Source organism: Tauraco erythrolophus, chromosome 3 (assembly GCF_009769465.1).
Source record: "Tauraco erythrolophus isolate bTauEry1 chromosome 3, bTauEry1.pri, whole genome shotgun sequence".
NCBI classification, from domain to species: Eukaryota; Metazoa; Chordata; class Aves; order Musophagiformes; family Musophagidae; genus Tauraco; species Tauraco erythrolophus.
The window spans coordinates 77419648-77430141 of record NC_141467.1 but is presented as its reverse complement, the minus strand read 5'-3'; positions in this window follow the sequence as shown (position 1 = coordinate 77430141).

The window sequence follows — 10494 nt, the reverse complement described above, 5'->3', positions numbered from 1 at the left end:
TTAAGATATACTCCTGTTCTCTTCTGATGTGATTGCTAATGACCTCATTGGTGAAGAAAAGGCTGTCATTTTACTGCTTTCTTAAGTATCAGCTGTTAATATCACATAATAGTAAATTAGGTAGTCTCAGTTTGAAAGCCTTATGGCTTTGAAACCTGTTCCCTTTCCTGGGATTCTAGGGAAATTATTTACATCGCACAATAGAATATGTCTCATTTTTCCTAAGAATATGAAAATGGCACCAACTAGAGGGTGGAGAACGGATGATAAAGATGGGACGATGTGCCTGGCGTGGTCGTGACGTACACTGTTCTGTCCTGCTTGAGGGAGAGGGGAGGAAGGATAAGACCCTCGGCTATGGTTGGCTAAAAAGAAATGGTTAAATCGTTATCATGACTGAATTGTGCACACTTTAATTAAATCAGACTTTTAAGATGTTTGAAAAGCTTGTTTGAAACGTTCTTATCAAGGCAAGAGAAAGACACCACTGCTAATGGACAACTGTTGCAGAACTTCAGTTGTTTTCCAAAATAATCAATACTTGCCCCAGACAGCTCCAAATCTTATGAAATTGTCCCCTCCCTTGTCACAGTGAGGGAGTACAGACAACTGAGATCGTTCCGTGTCAGTGCTCTCTCTTAAATACTCTAAAACTTGTATTTTTAAGATGTATTGCCGAAACAGAAAACCATAGATTGATTATATACAAATTTTTCAAATACATTTTGAAAAAATAATCAGGAAGACTGTGCTTTTCATTGTATATGCATTTAAAAATTTACATATAAACTTTAAAAATATTTTTTTATCATTTTCTCAACCTCATTATCTGTAATCCTATAAACAATGGAAACAAAAAACCCATGTCTTACTGAATTAAAAAAAAAAATGTCTAAAATATTAAACTAATTCTCATAGCAGTTATGGAAAGATTTCTCCTGACCCCAGTGATTGCTTAATTGACTGTGGAGTGTTTTGTTAAGTAAAAATGCACTTGAGCATATGGTTGGATAGTTTGCTGATTCAGGTGCTTAACAGTTGCTTTTGTCTAGTTTCTTATTTTCGCAAATGACGCAAATCATTTTCTTTTTCCTTTTCCCCTCATAGTTCCTTTTGTGTTGCTACTTTTGACATTTATACTTTTTAGCTCTCATGTTGATTTTGCCATCTCTTCCACTGGCTTACAATTCGTTTTCCTCCTCTTATGCAAGATTTCTATGTTCTGACTCTCACACTCCATACAGGCATTTCCCTTCCACCCCATTAAAACCCGTCCCATGTGCTCAAATGCACTGATGCAATTATTTACTTTATTTTTCTATCACAGATCAGTTTTGCACTTTCCCAGTTTATAATTACTTCCCTCAAATGGATTTTTCATTCAGAAATTTGCGATATTTGTAAAATAACATTAGGCAGAACGGTGCATAAAATAAGGCATATATAGCACAGATTTGTTGCTTCAAACTGTAATTACTGCGCATTAATTTTGCCACAGTCGAAATTGTGATAGGATTTCACTGGAGAGAGGGGAAGTTTTCTCCAAGATACAAAAATTAAAAAAAAAAATTAAAACACATCTTCAGACTATTTCTACAGAAAACCTAGTTACCAGCATGAGAGGGAGTAACTTAGATTAATTCAGAACACCTTTTCAGACTTCAAAGAAATCTGGTGTGTTCACTTATACATTTTGAATGAGAAACAAGACTAATTTCACCTACATGTACCGACACCAATTTGTCACATTCAACTACCAGCTTGGTCTCCAAGGACAGAAGAGCTCTGGGCATGCTTCTCTCTTCCATTTCAGATGCTCTCTGGCCATCCATAAAGGGAAGTGGAAAATGTTACAGACAACCTCTAGAGAAGGTAAAGCAGTGAGATGCCTGATGACCTTCCATTGCACAGACTGTAAAGAGCTAAAAAGGAGTAAAGGGAACCTACACTGGGAGACAAAATGTTTGGGCAGCTGTTAGAGTCGATACCTACTTTGCTGCACCATGACTTCATTTTCCAACTCTTTTTGCCTCCTGCTGCCTCAGCCATCTTAGACCCCAGTGTTTGATAAATGAGGGCCCTAACTGCCATCAAAGAATTATTTTATTTGCATGTATAATTAATATCTACCACTTTGATGTTGCCTTTATTTGTACATTTATTTGTAAAGTCTGTTATTTAAAGAGTCAACAGCTTAAAACTATGTCAATATAACATCAAACAGGAAACACTGTGAAACTTGATGCTGTAATGAAGCTGCATTTTGAAAAGGAAAATGAGACAAACATTTCAGTGTGACTTAGAATATCTACATTTAACAATAAAACCTGAATTGGACAGGAATTATTTTTTGCACATGAATTACAGAGAATTTTTAAAGTTTTACAAAATTCACTATGGATATATATTTTCCTGAGGTTTCTAAATGATAAACCTGAGTGTGTGGATGTCTTCCTACATAAAGACAAAGTTTGTGAAAGTGCCCACACGGATATTTGCTCTGTGACAGCACTGGTGTGAACGTCATAATGGATTTTGATTTATGTTCTACCCAAAAGAAAAGTACTGCATACATTACATACACTGGTCGAGCGTAAAAAAACGAAATCTGCATAGGTTCTCTTTAAATTTTTGAAATAATTGGCTTTCATATCATGCATAATTTTACATTATAGACTAGGCAGCTATGAAAATAGTCTGACTCTTCTTGATTTTGGAAATACAATCTAACAGCACATAAAACATTGCTTTCTAACGACCTTAAAGTGAAAGGGCAACTAAGGTCCCCCGACCAACTCTGGTTTTGCCATTTCCATACATTTGGGCACCTCTTGCTGAAATGTTCATATTCAGGAAGATGTCAGAATATTTGGAGCATTACTGAGATATCCCTCACAGTTTGCACAGCAGTAAAAAAGAGATTCATTGTCTCTCAGTCATTCTTCTTGTTCAAAGAGAGAAGATCATGCCAAAAGTCTCCACTGGCTCCATCATGAAGCCAAAAGTCTCCAGAAGTGTTTGCATTCCAGAGATCCTTTATTCTAAACAGAAAATCTATAGAAAGAAAACTGTACATATATATGGAATTTTTATTTACTTATTCTTAAGCCTTACAAGTATCTACTATAGAAGCAGTAGATTTAGAATTATTTCAGAAGAAGTAACTTTGGATTACATGAAGAAGCTTAAGAACATTTAAGCACATCCTTAAATTCAAGCACATTGAGAATCCCACTGAAATTACTGACTAATTATGTACTTACTTTTAGGAATATGTTTCCTGAATCAGTTCTGTCTTTGTAACATCATGATCATTTTAAAAGGGTGAAAAATAACAAAGAACTGTAATTGTTGGAGAGAAATTACATGAATAATCAGATTCTTAGCATAAAAGAATAATAATAATCTTGCTTCCGCATGATATCATCCATAGGAATAAAAAGAAAGGTAGAGTATAAATACGGAGCTTCTAAAGATAAAACAATTCATGCTATCTCAATGTTTTCCATAAGAGTCTCTGTAAATTTAACATTGTTCCTGAAAAAAAAACCCAAACCTCCAAACATTTCAAATCTGATCTGTTTTCTTGATTTTTAAGAATATACGTGTTTCTATATAAAAACATCTATACACCACATTTTAAAAGCCAATTTCAAAACTAAGAAAAAGTAGGACTTATAATGAAAACACTGGAACATATTAGAAGTAATGCTTTATGCACATCCAAACATTTTCTGCAACTTTAAAATTTGAACTCAAAGTCTCTAAATGAAAAAATGTTAATCACAACATCAAATTAAAACACATGGAAGAAGCTAGTCAAAAAGCAATCATATATGAATTGCTTATAGCTTGCCCAATAAAACCCTGAATAATGTTTATGCGATGTCATCTGCTTGATCTATCTGTTGCTGGAATTTAAACAGCCCAAACCACCACCATTACAGAGTTACAAGGAATAATTATGTATATGAATAGATTACTACTTCAGAATTCATTTTCTCTCCATCTGGTGTACATTTTATTTTGACCACAAATGAGGTACTATCCTAGGAAACTAATTAACAATTATTGTAAACAATACCAAAGAGAGCAATCTGATTGATCTACTGAGTGCATTCCTTGCTTGCTCTATGGCACAGCAACAGCAACCAGCCCGTGACCACCATGGGTAGGAGCACAGCACCGTCCCTGTTTCATTTCATCTTATTTTCATTTTCTTCTGAAAATAACAGACACTGGACATACTTTCTGAAGAAAAGCTGTAACACCAATATTTCAAAATCACTTTCCACAAATCTGTACCACAAGTAGTGCTGAATTCTTACTCTGTCAAACATCCTGTAAAGCTTTCATTTTTTTCAAATGGTGTAGAAGCCATAAAGGCGTCCAAGGGCACAATTTAAACTCAAATTTTGTCTTCGAAACTAATATTTAAATGTAAAGATCTTTATGACAGGAATCACCATTATCTGCTCTGTCATACGCAACACTGAGCAAGGAGCAGACAGTAATATTGCTGCAGAAAACAGAAGTTTTCTGAGACCACAAAAGCAACTTAGATTATTTTTAATTTAGGAAGAAGGAATTAATTTATTATTTGTACTGCAGTACAGTACTAACTGGGATTGGATTGCATGGAAAACATCCACACCAATAAATAACTGAGGGCCAGAAAACGAATTTAACATCAGACCCTTCAGCATCCACACTTATTCATTTTTCGCTCACTCCCTGGGTCCTTTGGGCTGCTCCGGGTAACAGAGCAAAGTTTGGAGGAAGGTTCACTCTGAAAACATAGTCAAAAAGCAGTATGGATAAGGTTACATCAGTTCTGTCTTTTTCTGCAAACCCAGTCCTTCAATGCTGTATCCCAGAAGTTTTTCCACCCCCCACAAACCCCTAAAAATCCTCATGCTGCGCTCTAAAGCATGCATACATGTCTTCACTTCCACGCTATGAAAACATTGCCCTGGTGAGTTGGGCAAACAGTCCTCAACTTATTTCAGAAACTTTAAAACGAGAGGAGCACACAAAGAATAACGGCTGTTTCTCAGAGCCGCAGGCACACCACGCAGGCTCCAGCGGGGAGCCAAAGACAACTGCTGGGCCATACAGCGTTAGACAGTGAAGAGCACCACGGACACCAGCCAGCCTGTGCCACTTGGCTTCAAGGCTTGGGGCTGACTACCCACATAACCAGAGGCAGTTTTGATCCTGAACAGCCTAAGGTTGAAGAGACAAGATGAATGGACAAACAGAGTGGCAGCAGAGGAAGACCACAGCAACTCCTGGCAGTGGGCTGCAGAAGCCTGCTGCCCTGCTTTCCTCGTCAAGGTCTAGCTGTGTGATGCATCCAGCCGATTAGCAACTCCTCACTTTGAAATTCAAGATACTGTTATTATTATTCCCTGTCCAACATTCCGTTTAAGTTTTTTAAAAACCTAACTCCGTTTCTATCCGTGGCTAATGTAACAAGAGATTTCAATTGCCTGAGCAGGGAGTTACACTGGATGGTCTCAGGAGATCCCTTCCAACTGAGACGATTCTGCAATTCTCCAGCTCCATGAAATGGATGACTTGTCAGTAATAACGAAGTAAGCACTACCAAGATGCCATAAAGTGATCCTCAAGTTCCTCACTCTTTTTGTATAGTGTTACCTGTGTCTACAGAAATGGGAGGAGAGCAACATTGAGTTGGGAAGTTGTTTATCTGTCATGAAATCCAGCTGTTACTGTTGGCTCGGAGCAGTTCCACTTTCAAAAGGCTCTTAAGAGATCTGGTTTCCCAAGGAGTTGATCATTTTCAACCCTTACTTCCACCACCTACATTGAGATACAAAATGCATTCATATTTGATGTCTTACAAATGCTTCATAAACCTATAAATTATAAAACAGAGTCAGGCCTTTGATTAGACAACTGTATAAGACAACAACAAAATATTAAGTTCTTCAGTAGAAAGTGCTGCAAGTCCTCTTATCTAGGATAATCCAGAATCAGAAAAACAACAAAGCTCTAAATTCCAAATACTTTGGCACTTGAAAATTCATTTACTTCCATAGAAATGTGTGCTCATGCTGAACAGCACACATTCAGGATTTCCTGTTCCTCAGTATTGCACATCCAAATGCTTCCTAGAGATTTATAATTCCATCTCCATTTCTCATCCCACATCTCTGTGTAGCACAATTCTCTTTCCTGTTGTACGATTCATCATATTACAGACAAACCATTTAACCTCTACGCCCTTATCTACCATAGCAAATCGGTGGCCTGTATAACGAGCAGAAAGATGCACCTGTGTTCAGCTGATAGCATTGGAAAGCAACCATTAATTCACAACACCTCATAAAAATTAGCCTGTGTAAGAGCAGATCCTTTACAACTCAGACATAAACAAAAGTAAAGAGTAACTGCAAATAGGTTACCAAATCATGCCTTTGTTTTGAAGACATTTGTCTTTTCCTGTATTCACTGGCATACAGAACATAAGGGCTAGTGCCCTTAAGCGACTTGTGTAGCCAGGACTAAAAAGTCAACTGTGTTCTCTTGAAATCTTGGACTAAGATGTTGCTCCAAGTTGTTACAGAATGTCAAACAACAATGACAGGAAAGATTTAAAAACATATGGATTTTCTTTTCCTCCAAATTTTAGGTTTGAATTACTGCTTCTATTTTTTTTTAAAGTGGCTCATCTGATTTCTATTATGGAATGCTTAAAAAATTTAATACACTGACAAGCTCAGCTTGCACAATGATGCTACAAAAACCACCCCAAAGGTCAAACTAAAGAGAAGAGTATTGTTGGCTGATGAAATATAATTATCGCATTCTATGCTGAAGTGTTTGAAAATAGTCCAATAAGTATAAATGCTGTACATTTTATCTAAATAATAATTATCTTCAAATGGAAATGGTAGAGGAATACACAATGTGATTTTTCTGTTATTATAAAGATTCCCAGTTCCTGTCACCACCACACTGACTTCCCTCAGATGAGAAAGATAGACAGAAAACACCTAAACAAAAACATCCTCTCCCAAGCAGCACAGACAGAAACATGTTTTAAAAAACCCAAACAACAGCGAAGTTCTCTCGTTTGTTGCTTTGCTTCCATGAGTTGTCAGAAGAATTTCAAGGCTAGAGGTATTTCTTGACCTAAAGTCTTAGCGCATTCCGATGCAACTCTCCAAATGAAATAAAGATCTGTGTATTTACTGTTATGATATATTTGAAATATCTATTTTGTTTGAACACATCCACAGAAGGATCAATCATAGCTAAAAGAAAGAATCATAGAATCATAGAATCATAGAATGGTTAGAGTTGGAAGGGACCTCAAAGATCATCTAGTTCCAACACCCTTGCCATAGGCAGGGACACCCTCCACTACACCAGGTTGCCCAAAGCCTCATCCAACCTGGCCTTGAACACTTCCAGGAATGGGGCATACACAGCTTCTCTGGGCAACCTTCTCTGGAAGACTTTCATGTTCTCTTTTAGTACTTCAAGTTACAATAACATATATTAAACAGCAAAAAAACTGCTTGCCACTTTGTCTAGCTTAATTATCAAGCTTAGCTGCTTTTCACTGACTTCATTCTATCCAACCTGGTGAGGTAATTTTAGCTTGCGTGGTATAAATCATTGGCAAGATTAACAATACATATTAAGATGATGTATGTTTTATTGCTGCTCAGCTAAACATGTCAGCTGAAGTAATTATGGCTATGAAGCTGCATTTATTTTTCCATAATGGGCCCTTTAAGTCACACACATTTGGAATGAGGCGTATCCACCTCAGTCTCTTTCAAGAGTAGTTTTTAACTGCATTACATCATTTAATATGGGGTTGAAAGTTCATTATCCAACACACAAACCATTTACTCCCAAAACTCTGTAACTTTAAGAGAATCTAGGGAAAAGCTAGGATTATCAGCTTTACAGAAAGTAAATATATGTGAAAGTGTGTCTTGAGGACTGGATGGCTGAGGGAGATGGCAATGGAATTTAGGACTTTCCATTTCCAAGTCACTCTTTTCATTATGTGCTCTACGAATAATAATCGAGAGTTGTTACTACAAACTATTTGATATTAGGTCCCTGGCCTGAGCCCAGATACTCATGGATGAAGTCCAGATTTTGAAAAAAATCACCATATGTTTGGGACTCTTACTGGCAGTCACAGCAGAGGCAGTAAGAACTGAACGTGCAGAGAAATCATTATTCTGAGATGGAAATGTCCTTTCAAAAGAGGTGAAAGGCATACAAAATGAAGGATTTCTGTGTAATAATAGGTGTAGATTATGTCCAATTAACAAAGTATTTGATGCCACATAACAAAGTCTGCCAGAAACACTCCATAATTGTTGGGACTGGTGCTCCGCTCCATGACGTAGATAGGCTCAGGGTGAATTACAAAAGTTCAAGGCATCCGCTGAGTGAGACAACTAATGCTGTGTGACAAAGTCCATTACTGCTGTCCAGCCAGTCCTATATAGCCTTTGTTTAACAAGGTGCAAGAAGCAGAAAACGCTTTAATGAGATGTGCAGCGGCTGCTAAATTGGAGGGAGGTGCAATCATAAAAAGATCCTTGGAAATATAAACGAAAAATCACAAACTGAAGTTCAAGTGGAAATCGACGGGTGCATTGCTTACCATCTGTCCAAATGTGGTAAGAAGGATAAGAATGGCATGGAAGGCTTGCCTAAAGGAATAAGCATCATGTGAGTTAATCCTGCTGAAACCAACACACCAGCATCGTAAATAGGCTGAATAACCAGAAATACCTTCAAAGCTGCTCTAGCCTGTCAGTTCGCTCTACCAATTAAAGACAAACTGAGTAGAAAACCCCAAACATTTCCCTCACTATGACCTAGGAGCCTGAACCTGAAGAAGCTGTAAAACTCAGTTCAAACTCAGAAAATCCTCAGCTAAAGAATTTCTGAGTAGCATGGTCCCTTTGACCAGCACGGTCACAGGAACAAGGGACCTGCAGCCTGAAGCAAACACCCAGAACAAGCGTTTCTCTTCTGTCCATGTCTACAGAGTTCTCAGTAGCCTTTCCTCCTCTTTTTGCACATACAGGACAGCACTTATAAAGTGAAAGACGGAATAATCTGATCTATCTGAAGTTAGTGCCGCTCTGAGCTAGATGTCAGTTTGGAGGACCACTAGAGATCTCTCCAAAACTAAAATATTCTATGAAAATCATGCTTCATATTTACTCATCTGTTTTGCACTGCATTTTAGTAAAGTGTGATCAAATTTTGACATTTTGCAAACCAACTGTTGGGAGATACTTGCTCAGTTTTATAATAACTTGCTATTGAGGCCACTGATACACTTGTCAAGAATTTTTTGCCCAACTTCAAGACCCACATTCCAACCCCACATTCCACCACCTTGCATTTTGATTTATGCCATTTTAAAAACAGGTTATTATAATTAGGAGATACAAAGTAAAGGATAGTTAATACATAACTCTAATCTTGGTGTACAGTCCTTCAAATACTTGGTTAAACTGTCCTTGAAGCCATTAACTGAACAAACAGAATGTCATGTGTTTTGTGTGCCAGTGATATGTTCAGAACTGACTCCAGAAATCTGCGTAACTATTGTTTTACTTTAGAAAATGAAATGAAATGAAAAAAAATAGTAGTAGCAAATATGTGGAATATGTGGGGTTTTTTAATATGTCGATGTATTTATCTATGTCCTTAGACAGATGAGTAACATGCAGAAACATAGTTCCATAATTTAAAATGTAATTTGAGTTACTTGGTGTAGTTATGGGTTACCTGTTCCCAGGCTTCTGTCTTTCAAAAACAAATGTTTGTGATATGTACTATAAGCAAAATGAGAAGTGAAGTTGCTTTTAAAATTTTTAAGGTTCTTCAGTTAAGATTTACTGACAGTTTTATTCTTGATAATATACTTAATTTGTAGAGTGCTTTAATAAATAATTTGTCAACTTTTATTTGAAAAACTGTAAGCAAGAGCTGTTTCATTGCTGAGTCTACTATTAAAACTGCTCGGTGATTTGCACTGAAACACTGATAGACAACAAAATTAAAGTACATCTAAAATCAGTCAAGTAGAAGACATTTTTATGTGTTAATCTCAGATATTCCGATTGTCTTTTGTCTCTTAAATGGGCTGAGTTTGACAATTTCTAGCTCTCCAGTAAACTGTAACTCAAGTGGCAAGATTAATCGAGTAGAGCGAATGAGGATTAGCTGTCTGATCAAAATACAAGAATTATTCATCAGAAGCGTGAGAGGACCATGTGCTCCTAAACTTTTGCAAAGGAAGATGAGCTTTAACTTAGTATAGCACATGGAACATCTGTCTATATTTCTTTATCCTTAAATAGCTTTTTAGTATGCAAAACAGTTGATGTAAACTGAAGCAGCAAAACCGCTTGGTTAATAAAGGTTGCAAACTTTTCTGTTGAAATAAAGAGAGGGCCTTAGGTTAAGGGAATTACA